This window comes from Gordionus sp. m RMFG-2023, chromosome 5 (genome assembly GCF_954871325.1).
Source record: "Gordionus sp. m RMFG-2023 chromosome 5, tfGorSpeb1-WG-v2, whole genome shotgun sequence".
Classification (NCBI taxonomy): domain Eukaryota; kingdom Metazoa; phylum Nematomorpha; class Gordioida; order Chordodea; family Parachordodidae; genus Gordionus; species Gordionus sp. m RMFG-2023.
The window spans coordinates 27,538,378-27,561,174 of NC_088779.1; the positions used below are offsets into that span (position 1 = coordinate 27,538,378).

General features: G+C 24.4%; 1 long non-coding RNA gene across 1 annotated transcript; it reads left to right on the forward strand.

Moving 5' to 3' along the window:
* The first annotated feature begins 532 nt into the window (after nt 1–532).
* Nucleotides 533–1,667, forward strand: LOC135930084 (uncharacterized). The gene is made up of 3 exons (XR_010572726.1): nt 533–915; nt 1,023–1,321; nt 1,583–1,667. It is a non-coding gene; the product is annotated as an uncharacterized LOC135930084 (long non-coding RNA).
* The last annotated feature ends 21,130 nt before the right edge of the window (nt 1,668–22,797 follow it).

A 22,797-nucleotide genomic window follows, 5' to 3' on the forward strand; every position in this document is an offset into this window, starting at 1 on the left:
TTTAAAAATTTTTTGAAAGTTACTTAGAGACTATGACTCAAATATTTTTTAAAAAAACCTCCAAATTTCTAAACTTTCATAATTATAAATTTGTGAAATAAAAAAATGTTTTATAAATTATAATTATTAACCATTTTATTTTTATACTTTCTATTTATTTAAATGAGACTCGCAGACCTATTTTTTAAAAAATACCAGGATTTTTAGTAAAAAATTTTTAAATTGCGGGAGAAATTTGATAAAAATTTTTATTTTTCGTGAGAAATATGATAATTGCGGGTTGGCATTATGTCAGAATGTGAATAACATGATTAAATATCTAGGTTTCGCTAATATTTAGTGTCTTTGTAATAGAGACTTTCATGGGCCTTAATTTTTTGACCAAGCTCGGCCCATATTTAATGCTAAAATAATTCCCAAGCCTAAGTTCACAAAATTTCCCGAGCCCATATACAAAAATTTAATTTTTTTTATTTTATGAAAATTATCAATATTTAAATGTATTTAGGCCATTTTGTTTACAATACTGAAATTTATTATTATTAGAAGAAAAAATGGCAATATTTCATTAAACAACTGTTTTAAACAATTTAAATTTAATAATTTTAGGCCCAAGCCCAGCCCATTAAAAAAATTTTTTAAAAACCCAAGCCCGGCCGAGACCAGCTGATAGTGCAGGGTATGGGCATGTGGGCCGCGGGTCGGCCCGGCCCATGAAGGTCTCTACTTTGTATTGCTATTTCCTAAATCAGTTGTGCCAACCTCAAAAAGGAAGCCGTGTTATGAACGTGAAATGAGTAGACATATGCACCACCAGCTCACGGCACGTCCGCTAAAAATTTCTCCATGCCAGGTAGCCACTGATCAAGATTAGCCACGCAAGCTTGCCACCGAATATTTAGGGCGGCGAAGCATGTAATATATTTAAATTGTTATTTAAGTTTAAGGACACCCCTTTATAAGGTAAATATTCCTAAGATCAACTTTACAGGATACAAACAAAAATAATTTAATCTAAAAAGGATGGGGCACTAGAGCACAATTATTACGGACCCATGGTAGCAGACTAAAACAATGGTCTTCCATTAGTTGGGATTAAACTGCACCTATATTTCGGCGCGATCCAAATAAATGCCTTAGCAATCAATTTGGTATTCAGAAATCGTTAAGTGACGATCGTAATGAAGCCTTCTATTTCAAAAGCCGTTACAATGGCTATTAGTCAAAGTAATTGCTTTGATATTCCTGGCCATATAGCTATGCAAGTATTTTCCGATGTCCTCGATACGTCATTCGTGACGTCATGTCATCGGCACGGATTGTAATCATTACGTATTTCTTTATTTTTATTTCAAAATATCAAAAAAGATATTTTTTCATAAATTACAGTGTTGTGCAGATTTAAATTAAATTATAAAATTTAATTAAAATTAGATCTAATGGGTCACACATGAAATTTTAATTACAATGTTTTGCAGATTGAAGTAAATTATATATAAGTATTTTAGATAAAGACAACCAATGGTGACTCCTCTGGGGGTTCGGTTTATTATTATAATTATTCCTTTTGTTTTTATTATAGATGACAGGTCCTGTCTTAACCTCTCAAAATGATTGTACAGTTGCTGATTTATCTGTCATTAATAAAAGAAAAATATGGCAGGTTAATTAACAATTAAACCCAATAAATCTACCCACCATATAAAATAATAGTCATCGATATATATATATATTATATATAGTAAAAAGGAATAAGTGTTTAATTATCTTAACGCGTATAATAATTTTTTAAATATGTGTTTCTTATATTTTCTTACATTTTAGATTACATTTATGTTTTACAAACATCTTATGAAATTCCCATGATTGCTAATGAGTTGAACCTAATATTGACTCATCTGTAGGTTCAGTGCATTATTATGTTATAAATTTTTTAATTAAAAAAACAGGCACTTTATTAACCTCTCTTAATGATTGTAAATTATGATTTATCTGTCGTTGCCAAACAAAGAAAGAGATGGCTGGTTAATCAACAAAAAAAAAGTTGTAAATATAACGAAATCCAACAAATTCTGCCAACCATACAAAATAAAGTTAGTCACCTCTCTTCTTTTTCTTCCTTCTCATTTTTATTTCTCTCTTCATTCCCTTTTTCTTTGCCTTTTCTCTTTACATTTCCCTTTATCTTTATATCCTTTCATCTTTTCCCCTTCTTTCCTTTTCTTTTCCTACCCCTTCTCTTTTCCTTTCTCCCTTCCTTTTCCGTTTTCTTTCCCTATTCCTTTTAATTTTTTACCTATTCCATTTTTCGCTTTTTCATTATTTTATTTTCCCTTCTCTTTTTTTTCCCCCTTTTCTTTTTCTTTTCATTCTCCTTTTCCTTGCCATTTTTCTTCTCCCACTTTCCATTTTCTTTCTTTTATTTTCCCTTTTCTTTTCCATTTCCCTTTTCTTACCCTTTTCCCTTATCTTTACCTTTTTATTACACTTTTCACTTTCCCCTCTTTCCTTTTTAATTTCCTTTCCATATTTCTTTTTCTTTCTCTTTTCCTTCCAATTATTTTCCCTTTTCTTCTTCTTTCCTTTCTCTTTCTTTTTTCCTTTTTCTTTCATTTACCTTATTTCTTTACATTTACCTTATTTCTTTTCATTTCCCCTTTTACTTTCATCTTTTTCTATACATATTTCTTTCCCTTTTTCTTCTCCCCCTTTCATTTTACTTTTCCCATATCTTTTCCTTCTCCTTTCGCATTCTTCTTTTCATTTCCCCCTTTCTTTTTCTATCTCTTTTCCTTGCTTTCCCTTTTAATGCCTTTTATTACCATCCCCTTTCTCCTTCTCCTATTTTTATTTTTCTTTCCCTTTATCTTTTTTTCTTTTCTTTTCCCTTTTCCTTTCCCCTTTCCTTTTCCTTTTCCTTTTACCTTTCTCTTTTCTTTTACATATTTCTTTCCATTTTCCTTTCGCTTTTCATTTAGCTTCTCATTTCTCCTCTTCCTTTTCTTTTCATTTTTCTTTCGCTTTTTCATTTCGCTTCTCCTTTTTCTTTCCCTAATCCAGCATGGTTTTTGAATAAAAATCTTAAACTTAAAAAAATCGTTTTGGATTTTTCGAGATATTCTTTCTTTGACAGCGGAGCCGATAGTCCTAAAAAATATTGTTCCAAATTGTAACAATTTAGGCTATCTTCGTCTTTGAGAGTTAAATATGAAAATGCTAAAATTTATAATATAATATAATTACTAACTCTTTATAAATTTCCAGATCGTTGGATGATGGGAACTTATATGAGACGAAAAACTTCGATGCCAGCCCTCTACTGAATTATTTGTATTCGGTTCACGAGATAGTGTCGATTCGTAGCAATTCCATAGAGAAATGCTAAATATTGGCGACTTCCTCTCCATCGCTATCATTTTTCCAATCCACGTCTCTTCAAAATATTCTATCAAGGGAGAGAGAATATCCCTATTTTCTTGATAAAATTCAGAGGCACATAATTCCTCGAATCCATGAATTACATCCTCAATTGTTACATATGCCATTGACATTAACATTTTTATGTAATAGCAAAATATGTTTCGGATTTGTATGCATTGCAAATTAGCGGACTTTTTTGAACCGTGCGCCATATGCATTGAGACATATGGAATAGGCATCTGCGCAAAAGTAACTGGTTACTTAATTTATATATATATTTCAATAAATATAATTAAATAATAAATTTAAATTTGTAAATTTTTTTTACATTCTTTTACTATATGATTTAAATCTTAGCCAATGAATTTATATTAATATAAATATATTCGATTTAACGTAATTAGGTCGATCCGGCTAGCCCTGAATCTACTATCCACTAAAAATAATTGTAACTAGTGGCTAGGTATATTTAAAAAAAGAAAACTATTAACTGTAACTTGTTATATTTTCCCAAATTTAACTACTAACTTAACTAGTTACATTACATTGCCAAAGCAACTTTTAACAACACTAACTATTTTATTTCGTACTTATCTTTAAAAATAAATTTCGCAAATTCTTACAAATCATGTCAAAATTTTATTCTACAATTAATTCATCTAATAATCGAAAGACCTCGCTTGTAATCATATTTAAAATTATGTAAAATACTTTTTTCCTATGACAATATATATAACATTTTTTTATAAAATAATCATATTCTTTAAGTAAATTTCTTTATAAAATAATTCTCTATAAAATACATTCTTTATAAAATAATTATCAATAAAATCATTCTCTGTAAAATCATTCTCTATAAAATTATTCTCTATAAAATCATTCTCTATAAAATCATTCTCTGTAAAATCATTCTCTATAAAATTATCAGGTGATTGAATTTTTTTCAATATTATTCGAAGATATTAATTTAACCTATCTAAAAAATTCTAGATTATCGATTTTTGGAATTAGACCATTTGTTTTTAAGTTCTTTGTGTGATTTATAAACAATATGTTTTACTATGAAATTGGTATATAAATAAATAAATATAATAGATAGGATCTTATGGAATATTTGGTATATATATGTAATGTCGTGACAGTTCTCTCTATAAAATAAACTCTGTAAAATATATTCTCTATAAAATAATTCTCTATAAAATAATTCTCTATAATCGACATTCTCTATAATTGTTTTCTCTGTAAAAGTTTCTCTATAATTGTTTTCTCTGTAAAAGTTTCTCTATAATTGTTTTCTCTATAATGGTTTCTTTGTATTGACGCGATCAATCATATTCAAAATGAGTACTTCTACCCTTATAGAAACGAGAGAAAACAAAAACAATAAAAAGATTTACACATAAGCTAATATGTCTTACTTAGTTATAATGGGCATTAGTATTAGATGTGATAATTTAATTTAAATTAAAAAAAAATTTCTTCTTTAAATGCAAAACTTTTATAACACAAATTTCTTATTAACCCCATTTTTATTTATTTTATTACAATTTCTATCACTTCCTTCCAAAAAACTTCCCCCTTCCACTGTTATATAATTAATAAATTTTTCCTTAAAGATTCCCATTATTTTCGATTTTACTTCCTCATCATACATTACTCTTTTGACACTACTATTTCCCATTTCAACTTTACTGTTTACCTACAAAATCTTAATTCCATTTATTTACTCAAAAACATTATGAAAAATATAACAATTTTTCTTAACCTCATTTACTTGTCTTCTTTAAATCTCTATTTTGTTTTTTTTTAATTAAAAATATCTAACTTACTATTTATTTTTTTAATATGAATAATATAATTTAGTAACATTTCTACGAGATAAAAAAAATAATCCCATTATTTCAACGCTCATTCTTTACTATTCCAACGCTCTTCTATTCCAACGCACGCTAGATCCTCATCATCAGTATCCCTCACTACACATTTATTTTTACTCCATGTTATTTAATCCTCATAATACGCCCTTCAATATTTAAATCCTTTATCCCATTCCATCGTAAATTTACAAAAATGTAGAATACCAAATATATACAAATATTAAATTCTTAGAATAGAATATATAAATTAGTTACATTTATCATATTGTAATATTAGTAATAAGTATCTTCTCCAGCGAAAATTTTATTATCAAATGGTTTTTTCTGTATGCGAGAATCATAATGGCATTGCTGGAATTAAAAAATTTCCCCCTCGTATAGCTCTTGTTCTGATTCATCATCGGACCTCTTGTAACTATGGTAATATTAATACTTATAATTTTATAAAAATATTAAATATTATAAAATGAATCCCACTAGGTTTAAATAGACATCTAACCCAAATATTAGAATCATGTCATTTTCCCGACTTATGGTCCATCAAATTTAGAATGCTTAAATTAATTTATAGAGAGGATTATTCACTCTTTTCTCTCCCCTCAATTTTTCGCTTTCAGATAAGAAATCATATCAAATAGAATTCAATATGATTATTTGTTTAACAAACAATGAAAAAAGTTTATTGTTCTGAATTATTCAAAATTATTTTTAAAATTTGTTACCAACGACAATGTTGACTACTACAATGACACCCACTACAGCAATCGCCCCCACTTCTACAAGGACCTCCTTGTTGCTGACACACAACACCTCCATCATTATCATCCCAAATAATTTCCCTTTCAATTTTTAAAATGTTTAATTGTAAATATGCACTAGTAATATTATATGGCTTATTTACTGTAAGATTTATGATTTGACAACGAGATCGAAATTTAAACCTTAGATGTATATGTACCCTAAAAACATTATTAACTTTTATTTAATTCTTCCTCACTTTTACAAATTTTTTGCTATTTATTTTGAAAATTTGTATGCACAAATAATTATGAATATACAAAATTAAATTTTGGCCTTAATTTTTTTTTTCATAAGCCATTAAAACAATATTTTGTTTTATTCTTACTTTTATCGATTCTTTTAGCTCGATAAAACCCTTAATTTTCATTTTGCAGGAAACTTTTTCTGGGATATTTGTGGAGGCCATAATTTTAACATGGCTAGGTTCGCTATAGAAAATTCTAAGAGAGGTCTTCCCTCCTCTAGCCTTTCCCCCCTGTCTAATTGTCTGGATCTTAGCGTAAAACAGATTTACATATTAAAGGGAATAATATAATAAGACGCAAATGCCTAGAGTTATTTTATGGACAGTTATATCTTTAATTCATTAGTGGAATAAAATATGAAAAGATTTAACCTATTCTGTTTAGCATTCCTCGGATGGTAATAATCTAGGCTCCCATCTGATTCGAGGTTATCAATTGAATTTAAATGGAATATAATATTCATTAGAATAAGTATGAAAATTGTGAAATTAAGGTTATAAGAACACTTCATCGTATATTTTTCTTAAACTTTAATACAAAGTTAATTATTAATCGATTCTAGAAGGTGTATTATATATATGTCATCGTAATTTTTTTTAAAAAATACAAAGTTTCTACTGAAATTAATAGAAAGAATATGATAAGAATAACGGCCTTGAACGAAAAAAATGTTTAAAATAACGTAGAGATTTTTTTTTTCGAAAAATTAGAAAATTGACCCTGTATTCATAGTTAGCGCGAATTAGCGGCGAAATATACGAAATATGATGTATTTTTATATTTTTCCCTGCAAATTGGCACAAACTGTTAATTTAAGAAATATATAAACGTCTTTAATATATTATGTTCCTTATAATCAATTTGATTGAATCCAAAAAAATCTTCTAAAATATTAGAGGGTATTTTCCATGTAATTTTAGATATTTTTTTGCTGGAAATTTCTCTTATAAAATAAATAAATAATTTTTTTTTTAAATATTTTCAATTTGTATGCAGGATAATAATGGCAACATTTTTATTAATTAACTAGTAGAGAGCCCGTTATGAATGATGGGGAATGAGAATTTTATTTTTAATTGAATTATACCTTTTACATTTTACAATAATACTTTTAATCTAATCTTTATTTTCCAATTTCCCTCATACCAGAATAATCCATTTTTCTCCTATAATATATTTATCAAAAGTTAAAAGTAAAAAAATAAACAAAAAAATACCAAGTGTTTGAATATCAGTTCTCGATAAAATAACTAATAAATAAAATATATTCTTTTTGATTGACATTTTATAATATATATGTACAAATATATATCATAATAATACAAAACTACAACACGCCCACCCTTCAAAAACCCAGATACCATATAATTATCGTTCTTTAAGGACATTGATTATTTCCTCGTCATTTATCGAATCTTATCTTTGAATATCATCGCCTTTTACTATTGAATTGTCTTCTTTCGACATGTGGATTATAATACTTCATATATTTTGTTCGTTTTATAATACATATAAATTTGGATTCAACAATTCTTTACAATTATTTTCTTTTTCTTAATGTTCAATTATAAAACAAATAATTGACCACAAACAAAATAAAAGAATACGAATAGGGATAAAAAAAATAATTTATAATTATCACTATTAAAATTACATATATATATTTTCGTTATATCCATAGAGAAAATAATATGAACCACAAAAAAATTAAGACATGTCATATAGTAACAATACTAAACTACAAAACTACAATATATATATATAATGCCACCACAATCATATTTTTTATGTTACAAAAAAAAAATATGAAGATGTGCCGATAAATAAAAAAAATTTTAATTTATAATTATAACTATTAAAACTATAAACAATATCATCAAATCACTTCTTTATTAATTTTTTAAAACTCCTTTATTTTACATAATTCTTCATTAGGTCAAAGTTTAAAATCCTTTAACCGACTTTTATTTAAGAGTTTTTTTCTTTATCACACAATATAAAATTTTTTTTTAATTGTTTCACAACAATGTCTTTTTAAATTGAAAAAAAAATACAATTTTTTAAAAAAAAAAAAATTAATCTACACAAAAGTTTGTATTTCATTGAACTTTCTAATACCATACCACATGGTATTATTCACATGAATTTATTAAAGTCAATGTTTTTATTTTATTCATAACAATTTAATTCTTAAATTAAAATATTCTTCTATAAGATAAATAACACTTTTCTTCCCAGATGTTACTTTTATTAAAACTTTTATTACAATATATTATCACTTTTAATTATGCTTTATTCAATTTTATATTGACCCGAACATTGATTACTTTCATTTTCAATCATTAAAATTCTATTTATTATATTTAAATCACCATTAATATCATTAGGCCAATATTTATAAAAATTTTCACAAGACATGATTTACATACTTGCCCCGGTATCAAATAACATTTCAATTATTTGTCCACCAAATTTTAAATTAATATGAGGACATGAACTCTGTTTCATTCCTCTCTCAGTTATTAAATTTTTAGGCAATTTAATCGGTTGAATGATATTTATTTTAATCTATTTTCAATACAATTAATATTCATACCTAAATTCTTCTCAGAATGTAAAAGTCTCTGAATCTCATTTATGTTTTTATTAAAAATCTCTCTTGGATATTTCTCATTTTTTTATTACATATCCTTTTTATTCAGATTATTGGTTAATTTAAAATTTTTTATTTCATTAAAATGACAATAAAAATTTCCTACATTAAAACTCTTTTTATTCAAGTTAAATTTCAATGTATAATCATCATTCCCATAATGATTATCAATTTTATTATATATATCCACACAATTTTTAATAAAACTATATATATCAAAATATTTATTCTCTAAATATGATTTTTCTATTTTTATATGACTCTCTTTCAAATCATATAGTCACTGTGACCCACTCACACTTTGTATACAATGTATGCCAATGTGTCCCATTTCTTCACATTTGAAACACATTCTATCATGGTTTGTATTGTATGTTTTAATTTCATTCACATTTATTCTCTGAGGATTTTGTATATTTCTAACCACCGGTTGTAACACTACCGATGTTCGTTGCGGAAATCCACTTTTGAAATTGGCCTCTTTCACCATGCAATTTCGTTTTATATGTCCTATGAAACCACATCTATGACACACTATGTCATTTTTTTCACTTGGTTTTGCAGTTATATTCTCATTATTTTTTCGTTCTTTAAAATAACAATTTTTACTTATATGTCCTTTTTTTCCACAAAATTCACAACTTTCAATCACATTATTATTATTTTTAATTTTTAAGTTGGAAACATCTCTGGATAAATTTTTCATATTTTCTTTCATTTCTCTAATTTCACTTAAAATTATAGATTCATCGGTACTTTGTCTCAAAGTATTATCTATTTTATTTTTTTTTTTAATTTCTTCTAGGTTTTTACTTAAAACCTCAGAAATTTTCTCTTTAAATTCAATCATTATTGAATTTAATTTTTTATTTATATCCTCTGATATATTATTTTGAAGAAAATTAAATACTTCACCAGTATCCTTTAAATTTAATTTTTTATTTATATCCTCCGATATAATATTTTGCTGAAAATTAAATACTTCACCAGTATCTAAATTTTTATCATTTTTTTCTTCAACATTTTTTTTAACTTATAAATTTTTTAATTCTAACAAAATTAAATGTAAACTATTTTTGATATCCTCAGAAATATCTAATGATTTATTACTATTTAAATCACCTAATTTAATTATTTTATTGTTCACTGATCTCCTCTGATATTATTAATTAATTGTCTGAAACCAATTAATAATATATACAATATAAAAAAAATGAAAGCTGTAACCACACTGTTGGTCACATCCAATTCATTAAATTTCTTATCAAAAATTTTAGTAAAATTATTCTTAAAATTTGACATTTTATTAATATTATGCTTATTATAATTATCATTAAAATAAAAAGCCATTTTTTCATTAATTACCCAAATTTTTAAATTTTATCTTATAAATTTATAATTTCCAAAATATATTACTATTGCGTTGTGTAATTTAAAAAATCAAATAAAAATTTTTTTTTTCTTACTTATATCCAGAATCCACTATAATTTTGAGGAACCCGGTCTTAGAAATTTTTCTTCCTCTATTATATCTAAAATTCTCTTCACAAAATATTCACTATTTTTTAAATTTTCTTATTTTTCCCTAATAAGTGTTCACGAATCCTGGTCGGTCGGTACCATTTTTACATTTTACAATAATACTTTTAATTTAATCTTTATTTTCCAATTTCCCTCAAACCAGAATAATCTATTTTTCTCGTATAATATATTTATCAAAAGTCAAAAGTAAAAAAATAAACAAAAAAATACCAAGTGTTTGAATATCAATTCTCGATAAAATAACTAATAAATAAAATATATTCTTTTTGATTGACATTTTATAATATATATGTACAAATATATATCATAATAATACAAAATACCCATATACAAATTTTATTTTACACCCCCCCCCCCCAATCTTCCATCCTTCCTCCGGACCTACAATAGGTTAGCTCTGTTAAATATCTACAGAGATTTAATTTCAACGACAAAAAAAAATTCTTGATGAATTGGAAAAATTTCCCCGAAAATTAAAAATCGCATTATAATTCTAGTATTTAATAAATTTTTTATATAATATTGTATTTAATAAGTTATAAAAACTTGTTCTTTAAAAAATTTTCCAGTCAATATTTTATACACACTACAATTAGTATTTTCAATAAAAAAAAATTTATATTTATATTATATGAGAATTTAAGCTGAGGCTAGTTTTTAAAGCAAATTTTGTAAAAAAAAAATTGACACTAAACTTTATTTCAATTTTATATTTTTAAAAAAAATTTTATTTATAATATACCTAACTTAAAATAAAAATTGGGTTATAATCTTTATTTTTTCTTATATTCATAAGCGCGAATTAGTAAATAAATTAGGAGACCCAAATAAAAGCGTCTACTTACGTCAACGCATAGGAATTCAGATTATAAAATCTAATTTCACATGCCATAGGTTCATTCCCCGAGGAGCCGATTAATCTAGAATTTCTTCTTCTTCCCCAAATTATTTAAAATCCCCCCCCCCTTCTTCTTCATATAATCATTTGCATTTATTATATTTCCATTATATCTATTATTATACTTTGTATTATGAAGTCCTTGTTTGTTAAATTTCTTGAATTTTCTAGAATTATGTTTTGGACATGATTTTAATTTTATACTATCATTTTGTCAGATTTAATTTGTCTTTATTAATAATGCTAAATTTATAAATTAAAAAAAAAAATTCTTAAATAATTAATTTATAAAAGGAACCAAAATTCAAATAAAAGTTAAAAATATAAATATAATTATTATTGAATTATGAATAATTTAAAAGAATAGCTCAAAGATATGACCCGGCCGAAGGTGAGGAAAAAGCTGGGCAAAGGGGGTTTGGGGGCAAAGGCCCCAAAAAAATTCCCCCCCCCCTTTAGGAAAATCCTGATACGCCACTGAGTTGTAAATACGTGCATTCAATTTTTTAACGTCATCTATTTATTTTTAATCTATTGTTATCTCTTTTGAAAACCTGTTTTAAAATTAAATTTTTAATACGAGTATATTTTTGATATTATTATATAATATACCACCAACTATAGGTGGTACGACAATAATATAAAATATTTGTTTTCATCATATCCCACTAGTCCTTATTTGCTAGTTACTAAATGATTTATTTCTAATATAGCATCCTTACCGTGTAAATAATTCACGGCTTCAATATATTTGCATAATTATTTCTTCCAAAGTTTTTTAGTGTTTTTAATTTATCAATTTATCTAACATAAATTCTGATATGAGTTTATATAGCGAGTGTCTTGGCTATGAATCCAAATTAACCAGCATCTTTTATTTGTGTGGCTATGTAATTTAAGATTATTACTCTTGCTACTACGAGCATTTGATTACAAATTTAGATGAGCAATAATGATCAAGTGTCTAGTCCTTTATAATATATTTATCATTAAAAATGGAAGATAATCTTTTAGAAATTTAATATCTCACAATAGTTTTCTCTATTATCTACCTTCCATAATGTCATCTAAAAGGAAGCTCTAACCATATAGTTTTATGATTTGGATTAGTCTTTTATATTCTCTCCTTCGGAGTAAGCCTTAAAATTTTTCCTTATTAGTCCATTCTATAAACATTGTCTAAAATGATAACAAAACGTTATATCATAATCTTTTGTCAATTTAGGTTGCTAAGAATTCATTAATCAGAGTAGTCAAATTTAATTAAAAAAGTAAAACATATTAATATCTAACCCGGTCGAAGGCCCGCAAAATAGGAGATATGGGGAGGGGAAGTTTTACCCACCCCCATAGATTTTTTTTAGTTGAGCCCCCTTGAGACTGTAAAATATCAGTCGAAAATGATAAAGTAATAGTTAGAATAAATATTATGTAGGGGATAAGTGGATTGTCGTGTTTAAAACTGGCCATACCACCCCCTTTAACTTTTTATCTATCGAACCATTTTCTCTCAAAATTAGTCAAAATGTGGAAGGAAATACAGGGTTTCCCATTCAAAAAAGGAAAAGTTTCAATCATAAAAAAGGTCCGATCAAAATAAGAAAATGGTCAATCAAAAAAGGAAAAGGTTCAATCAAAAAAGGAAAAATCAAAAAAGGAAAATTCCCAAAAAGAAAGGAAAAAGTTCGATCAAAAAAGGAAAAGTGTCAAACAAAAAAGGAAAAGGTCCAATCAAAAAAGGAAAAGTGTCAATTGAAAAAGGAAAATTCCCAAAAGAATAGGAAAAGTGTCAATCAAAAAAGGAATAATCCCATTCAAAAAAGAAATCGTAATTTTTTAAATTTTTTGTCTTTTCTTAAATTTTTTGTCAATTTTTCTTAAATTTTTTGTCAATTTTTCTTAAATTTTTTTTTATTTTTGTTATTCATTCTTAATTTATATCTAAATTTTTGCGATTTCTTTACATTTTTTTTCTTACTGTTCTTTTCTCCATTTATTTCTAACTTTTTGCGATTTTCTTTACTCTTATTTCTCTTACTATATCTTCTTTCAATTTATTTTTCTTCTCATTTTTGATACTTTTGTATTTTTAAAAATAATTTTCCTTTTTAACAATTCTTTACATTTTTTTTTCATCATAAATACAATATTCTTTTTATGATTTTTTCATTGTAATCTTTTACATACATTTCTAACCTTTTCAATCTCTTTAAGACATTTTTAATCTTTATTTTTTTGAGCATCTCAATTTTTTATCTTCTCATTATTGATAATTTTAAAAATAAAAAAATAAAAATGATTATATTTTATTAATTTTCATATCGTTTGGTATTACAGTTCAAGCTTATTTAATTTTTAAAAGATACATTATAACCACGATTAATTTAATTTAGCAATTGTAATTATATTGTCTGTGAAAAAAATTAAATAATTTAAATAATTATTATAAATGAGAAGAAAAAAATTGAGAAATGCTCAAATAATAAAGATTAAAAATAACTTAAAGAGATTGGAAAGGTTAGAAATGTATGTAAAAGATTATAATTATGTATGATGAAAAAAAACGTAAAGAATTGTTAAAAAAATTGACCTAAATTTATAATTTATTTTTAAAAATACAAAAGAATTTTCAAAAAGGAGAAGAAAAATAAATTCAGATTATATATAGTAAGAAAAATAAAAGTAAAGAAAATCGGAAAAAGTTAGAAATAAATCGAGAAAAGATACAATAAGAAAAAAAACGTAAAGATTTGGCAAAAATTTGGAAATAAATATAAAAAGTAAAAACAAAAAAATAAATAAAAATTTAAGAAAAATTGACAAAAAATTAAAAATTACAATTTTCCTTTATTGAATGGGAATTTTCCATTTTTGATTGATACTTTTCCTTTCCTTTTTCGATTGACACTTTTCCTTTTTTGATCGGACTTTTTCCTCTCTTTTGGGGAATTTTCCTTTTATGATTGTCCCTTTTCCTATTTTGATCGGACCTTTTCCTTTTATGATTGAAACTTTTCCTTTTTTGATTGGGACTTTTCCTTTTTTGAATGGGAAACCCTGTAATATATCATACTTTGCAATGATTCATTTCTTCCTTTAACAAATAGTCTTGTATTATTAGCTACAGAAGCATATTGTTTTTAAATGATTTTAATTTATCGCTATTAAAGACCAATCAGAAAAAAATGGACCAAATTTACGATCAAATGACTTTACCATCATAGTTTGGGTAATCGTGCCATCTATCAGCAAAATCTTTAGCTTGCATAATAATTGGATAAAATATTGAGTTAACTAAAAATAGCCTGAAATCGAGTCGTTTAACAACAATGTTTGATTCCTATCAGAAAATAGCAAAATTATATTAATTTCGAATTAATAATTTTAAAATAGAAGTGTATCGCAATTTCAGATTTCAGACGAAATTTTTTCGTGAGAACCTTGGAAAAGGAGGGCGTGCTAAACTTTAATTATTCCTTTATTCATCCTTTGGTCTGGTCAATTTTATATTAATTTCTAATAAGAGATTTTTTTTAAAAAAAATATTTCTTTTATGCATTTTATTATTTTTATTTTGCTTCTTAAGAGACCGGGGATGATACTAGTTATAATAAAGCAATAATTAAATCAAAACTTCGTAATAATTCTAAATAATTTTCTACCCCCCCCCCCCTTCCTTTACCACTTTTTTTACAGTATATTTTTATCTTTATTAGCACGTTGGTCATAAACATGCCCAAATGTAAACTTACTTGAATTATATGAAGGACCATCCTCCATATAATTATGCCGATATTTTTCTCTCAAGGATATACCAACAAACCTTGTAACCCAGATATGAAGTATATGAGGGTGGAACTACATCCGAGCCATATATAAGTTTAAGTAATGAGTTATATAGTTAAAAAGTAGAATGTAATAGTATAAAAAGGTCCTTCTTTCCTAAAAATTTTATAAAATTTAATAATTAAAAATAAGCTATATATAAAAAATCACTTTTACATTAAATAAAAATGAATCTATTAAACATTAACATAAATTATTTTTGAAGTGTATCCAATAAAAATTTTAAATAATATCTAACCTTTCACCCTCCCCCCCTCCCCGCCTCCCCACTTTTACATATTGCAAATATGAATTTAAGAAACAAGCTCAAACAGGATATTTGATTATACTATCCGGCCAAACAGACACTATGCCTCCCTATTAAGATGTGCTTAACTTCTTATTTAATGTGTTAAAAAATATAAGCCCCCGTTTTATAGGTGCTCTTGAAATATTATATTAGTAATATTTTTTATATTTTAAATAAACAGTGGGTGATTGTATGGAAATAAGTAAAGTTAACTTTAATAATTATTAAAGGTTATTTTAAATATAATAAATTATATTTTATATAAATAGTCAGCGGTATTAAAGATTTAGGTAAATTTATTTTTAATGCTTATTATTAGTGCTGAAAAAATTTAACCTTAAGATCAAAGCAGCTAAGCTTTGGTTTTGGTCAAAAAAATCCACTATTTCTAATTAGGCTTTTCAATATATTCACATAAATTTAATTAAGGGTCTTAATAAAATTTGGCTAAAGCTATTAGCGAAAAAATAGGCATGTCTATTGGTGCTTGACTAATTTATATTATAATTATAATGATTTTATAATTAAATTTTTTTTAAGCATTATATAAAAGGTTACCAATGTCCTAAATGTTTCTTTAAATTTGGCTTAAATATAGTAAATTTTAAATAGGGATCTGATTTCCTGACCCCACATGACCTAGTTCCGCCCATTTAGAATGATAATTATTGTTACAATCAAAAGATATTTTAATTAACTTTTATTTGTTAACCATATCAAAAAAATAATTCTTCTACCTTTACCCCTCATTCGCCTCCTAGCGTAAGTCTTACTCATCAAGACCAAGAATAAAAGTTTCAGTCAAAAAATATTTAAATTAACTTTTATTTGATACCCCCATATCGTTATTTTGTGTTTATAAAAATATTTCCGACCCCAAGACCAAGAACCGCCCATTAATAGGGAAATGTTGACACCTAGTTGAATTTAGCTATCAATTGATACCCTACCACAAAAAAAACTTTTAAAATAAATAAATAACAATAAATTTTTTTAAAAAATTAACCAAAACGCTTTTTAAATTCTAATTATTCTTTATAATGGTTCAAACGTGATAATACCGTATTGTTTTTTCCTTTAAAACCCGTTTACGATCCCGGAAAGTTCTGATCCCTTTAAAAATTACAACATAACTCATTTCAAAAATTTAGATTTTAAAAAATGTCTAGGACATTGGTCAAACACCATATTTATTAGTTTTATTAACATTAAGAAATGAACTTGGACTCACCATTTGCATTATATTAATTTATTCTCTCTAATTTAAAATTTGTAATATTTAAGAAATTAATTTTTTAAAAAATTTAGATTAGTCACTTTTATTCTATGTATGCATTTAAAAAACTCCAATTGAAATCATTTAAAAATTATAATTTGTAAATATATTTTATGCTAATAAGTTTAGACAAAATTTATTTAAAACCTTATAGATTAAATTTCCAGAAGATCCTAATTATTAAATCATAGGGATTTTACCATATAAAAATTAAACTATTTATGCATGCAAATAATACTATATTAAATTAGAAATATAGCATGTTTGTTTTTTATAGTATAATCCTGAAAGATGTAATCAAATCAGGGATGTGAACCCTCCTTCTAAAAAATGTGTTCTCGTTTGGGTTTAGTGAAAAATCTCTGAACCATATTAGGGTCAAGTGAGATCAGGGTTCGGAGACCAGAAAAATAATGACTCATTAAAATTAGCTAAAATAAAAGAAACATCATTTTTTTAAAATTTATTTTAATGAATATTGCAATAAAAATAATTTATTATCATAATTATATTATATTCCTGATTTTGTACTTCTCTTTGTGTTACTATCAATTTAATTATCCACAAACAATAATATCCTAAATTAGCTTTTTTCTAAAAATTTTTCTAAAATTGGCCGACTATTTAATATAACAAAAATGATTCTATTAACAAATATATCAGTTAAAGTTTATATTTATCTTAATTTATTTACTAATCTTTAAATTAAAATATGCCGCGATACAAATCTCATTCTGAATACGGCAACTTTTATCTTCCGGAGAAAAAAAGGAAATATTGGCATTTACTAATGTAAAAAATTAGCAGTAACCAGACTAATGAACCATAATAAAAATTGTAAGATTGATAAATTCTCATAAACATATATTTTACTTTAACATAAATTTTATGAGTATGTTCATAAAATTAGACATAACAAATTTACATTTCAGTGAAAAATGATGAATGCTCCATTACCGAGTATTTGTATTGTTGTATTTAACAGAATTCTTAAAAGATACTTTAAATGGATCAAGATATGGATACATCGGATAAAATGAATCTCGATACAGATATAAAGTCTGTAACTAGATGTAGAAACCATTTTAAGATTGTATCTTTAGACAGATACCATTTTTATCTTACTTATATATAGTGTTCGCATTGTTCTCGAAAAGAAACTTTTATGATGATTGCACAAAATATATTAACAACATTTTTATATTTTATTCTGATTTAATTTGAACACCATAAAAAAGTAATAAAAAAATTCCTCTATTTTGAACAGTATCATATTTAAAACGAGCATTTATTGAAACAAGTTTTTACATTCTTTTAATTTGTTTATTAAAAGTTAGTGGAATGAATATCTAAAATATTATATAAAAAATTTAAATAAATTTATTTGCTTAAAATAATTTTGTGCATCATTGGTATTGTTTTTAATAAATAATGGGCATCATTGCTAAACAAATATTTATATATTCATTTATAAGATAGAAATATCTAATCTTGAATTGATATCTATAATTTTAAATTGGAAAAAAATAATTATTAATAAATATTTATTTATATGTTTTTATATATTAGTTTTAATATTTTATCTATACGCTTTAAAATTTATAAATATTAGGCTTAATATTATTTAATATATATTTTTTTAAATTGTATGTTCATATGAGATAAAATGAATATTGTATTCAAATATACAATTTTTAAGATAAAAAGCTTTAATTAAAGTATTAAATATATCTTAAAGAGTATCTAAAAACAGATACAGTACATCAAAATAGGATTTAGATGCAGATACTTTTAATAATGTATCTACAGATACGCCATTTTTGTAACTAGGTATTTTAATAACTCTTGTATTTTAATTTTATTTAATAGATGGTATAAATCAAATTAAAATATAAATATTGTTGCAAATTTTTTAAAAAAAAAACATAAAAATAGAAACCATGAGTATTACAAGTAATTAAATGTTTTCAAAATCATAATATAGTTATTTTTAACATGAATAAATTAAAAGTTTTTTCATATCATGATATATGTCTTCTAAATATTCAAAATCTCCATTCTATTTTTAAATATTTAAAAATGTAATCTATTAAAATTATATATTAACATTATATTTAATAAAATAAATAAATTATCAAAAACCAATATTTGTAAAAATTCTAAGACAGATAGGGACCTATTTAAGGGTTTTTTGAACTATAAATAGTATTAGCATGGCTAAAATCCTTTATAAATAAAAAAATGTGTAGTAAAATTATGATATTTATTTGTCAAAAAATGTTATAAGTGGGCAAACCTTATAGTTTATTATCGATTTCGAGTAATTATTTTAATCTTCAGGAACCTATTTTTATTGTCATGATTATTTGAAAATTTCAATTATTGCTACAAAATAATCTTGTATTTATCGCAATAAATAATTTCTCAAAATTAATATTTATGTTAAAATAAAATTATTTGACTAAAATCATCTTGTAACTTTTTAATTCAAACAACAATAGCCATCATTTTTAATGAGAAATTATACTTAGTATTTTCGTATGAAATCTAATGGCATATTCATTACCAGATAAAATTAGCCTTTATAATCTCAGGGGATCAACAAATTATTATTTTTAAAATTTCTGAATACTTATATTGCCTTTTTGAAAATTACCTTTTTTTAATTAAACATTTTTATAAGTTATTTTCTAATAAAATTCCAAGTTTTCTAATCTTAAATATTTTTACTTATTAGATTTTCCATATATCTATTTTTCCGATCTTATTTAATATTTTTGCAACTCTTTTTAAACTTTTGGTAATTTTATTTCTAAATTCCGTAAAAATTATTATAATTTTATAATCTCAAGTAAAAAAAAATTAATGAATATCTTTTAATATACAATAATATGTTACATTTTATAAAAAAAATTAATAATAATATTAAAATATCTAAAAAACGAATAATTAATTTCATGAACCTTTAACAATAATTCTCATAGAAATAATGGTCTTTTCTTTTGTTGATGAAATAAGCAAAATACAAAATTAAACTACACACTAAACTAATATATCAACATATGGCAAAATTTTGTAAAAACATTAACTTTAATATAATAAGACACTAAGGATAACTCTTTAAATTAAAATTACTATAATTCTGCATCCCTTTCAGATTTAATTCGCATTCAATGCGATACGATAAGAAAATGCCTGTAGGTTCTTAAAAAATGCAAGCATATTAATAAATCGATCCTTTATTTCTAAAATTCCTATTGCCTTCCACTTCCAACTTACATTCTATATCAACTATTTTTGAACCATTTAGTAATTCTGAACCTAAATCAACTATACAATAGTGCCGAATAATATACAAATTGATAGTTTTGGCATTTAATTCTTTAACCAGTTTAAAATTTTTAAGAGAGACACCTAAAGCACCTAAAATGATTGAAAGAAAATTTTGATACATCACCACAAATGTTGATTAACGTGAAAAGATATTATTGCAAATGCATTGTGATTGTAGTACATCGAATTTAAAACCACCGAAAACAATGCCGTGAATTTATTACAGTGAATGCATTACCGTAAATAAATTATCGAGAATGTATTATAGCGATACATTTTAGCAAATGCATTAGAGCGAATAACCACTACACTAAATTGCAAATTCATAGCGAAATTAATACTGAGATTGCATTATCAAAAATACATTATTGCGAATGTACTACAGCCAATGCATTATTGCTGTACATCACGAATTATTGGAAATGCAATAGTTATTTATTTATATTGACAAATTGTTAATATTATTTGTATTTACAAATTGTTAAAATTATTTATATTTACAAATTGTTAATATTATTTATATAAAGTATTAAAATTCCTTTGCTCATTGTAATATTTTAATTATGAATAATACAAATATATATTAATTATTAATTTTAATTAAATAATATTTTAATTATGAATAATACAAATATATATTAATTATTAATTTTAATATGAACAATATTTAACTTTATTTACTTAAAATTTTTTTATTAAGCCGCACATTTATATATTTTCAAGATTCATCTCACTCAAATTACATCTATAAAGAGATAGTATAAATTTTGTTGAAAAACATCTTTACACACTAACTTGGCTAGCTGGAACTGCCAGTATGATATCAAAAGTTTACATAGTTCTGGGATCGATTACTCTATTTCTCCATTAGTTTAAAATATTAATAGTTTTATTTAACCTAGGTTCTTTAGAAAAATTAATTTAATATTTATTTTTTCGAATATATTTTACCAAATACTTAAGGCTTATTCTGCAACATTAGATTGAATATGAGAATTAATTTTTCTATAACCCATGTCAACTAATATAGGATCAATAATTTTTTAAAACCTCTATCATCGATTAATTTGAATGTTATGCCATTAAAAGTGACCAACTCAGTAAAAGCATCGATTATTATTTCTTTTATTTAATTTTACTGATATTGTTTGTTCTTTTAATGCTTCGTCTGTTGGCTTGATGACATCTTAAACCTTTTTATTTTATTAGGTTTTTATTGTGATATTTTGTTAATTTTATCGAATTTTAGATGGTTGTTTCTTTTTATGTGACGCTCAAGATTTATGATGGCCTTTCATTTTTATTTGATCATCAGTAATATTACATTTTGATATGTCATTTATAATAGTATATGTAAATAATTAATATATTGGATTTAATTTTCTCTAAGCATTATAATATATAAACTTAAAATATTTAAAAAATGCTATAAAATGGCAATATTCTAAAGTTTATAAAAAATATGACTATCACTTATCAATCAAATGTGAATGATAATAATCTTTAAACCAATTCGAATATAATTATAATTTTTGTAATATACTAGTAATAACTTACATATTATTTTATAGGCATATTCATGAAGCTTGAATCCGGTTGATAGGAATTTTAGCGGTTCGTTTTAGGTTCGGCTAAAAAATTATTTTAGCTGTTTAGGTTCGATAAAAGATACCGGTTTTTAGCGGTTTAACGGTTTAGATTCGATTTACCCTGTTTTTTTTATAAACATACTAATAATTGAGAATAACTTAGGGCCCTCATTTATTTATTCAACATATGTTCTCATTATATTGGTCAATAACAATCCGTTCCAATTTGATTATTTCTCGCAAAATTAAGGGCCATTTTTTTTACAATTTTTTCTGTCATATTTGTAAGATTCAAAAGTATTTGTTATTTTGTTTTAATAAAACAAATTTTGAAAAAGATTAGCCTTATTTTTAGATACATCCTTTTAATATAAGATTCTCATCTTTTTAAAGAAAAAATAGACCTCATTTTATTCATATGATTAAATATTAATCAATTTTGTTCGAGCAAAATAAAATAAATGTCAAAATGAATAAATAATTTCAATTTAAAAGAATATTTTTAATATTTTAATTGGTGTTTTACATATTTATATATATATATGAAAGACTTTATTAAAAATTTTATTAAAATTTGAATTATTTGTTTCATAAGAGTAAAATTACTTAATTGTAAATACTCTATAAATGTTAGAATACATTTTTGATCAAACAGAAACCCTTTAATTGATTTAAGATTGAGAGATTCCGAAATCCCATGTTCCATTAATAGGATATATAATTTAATTTTAATGTCCCTTATGTGTAATTAATTATAGTAAACTATTTGAATTGATTAATAAATTATTATTAAAATTATATTCTCATGTTAATAAATATAGCTAATACTCTGAATGCTATTGGTATATAATTTTTTTATATATTTATTTGTGATTTTTTTTTAAAACTGAAAAAGTCAATCCTTTATAAAGCATTATACCTAATGTATTATTCGTTAATCGATTATTTATTCCATTGGTATATTACGAATATATTAATACAAAATTAATACTTATAAGGGAAATATATTATTTTTGGAATAATTTTTA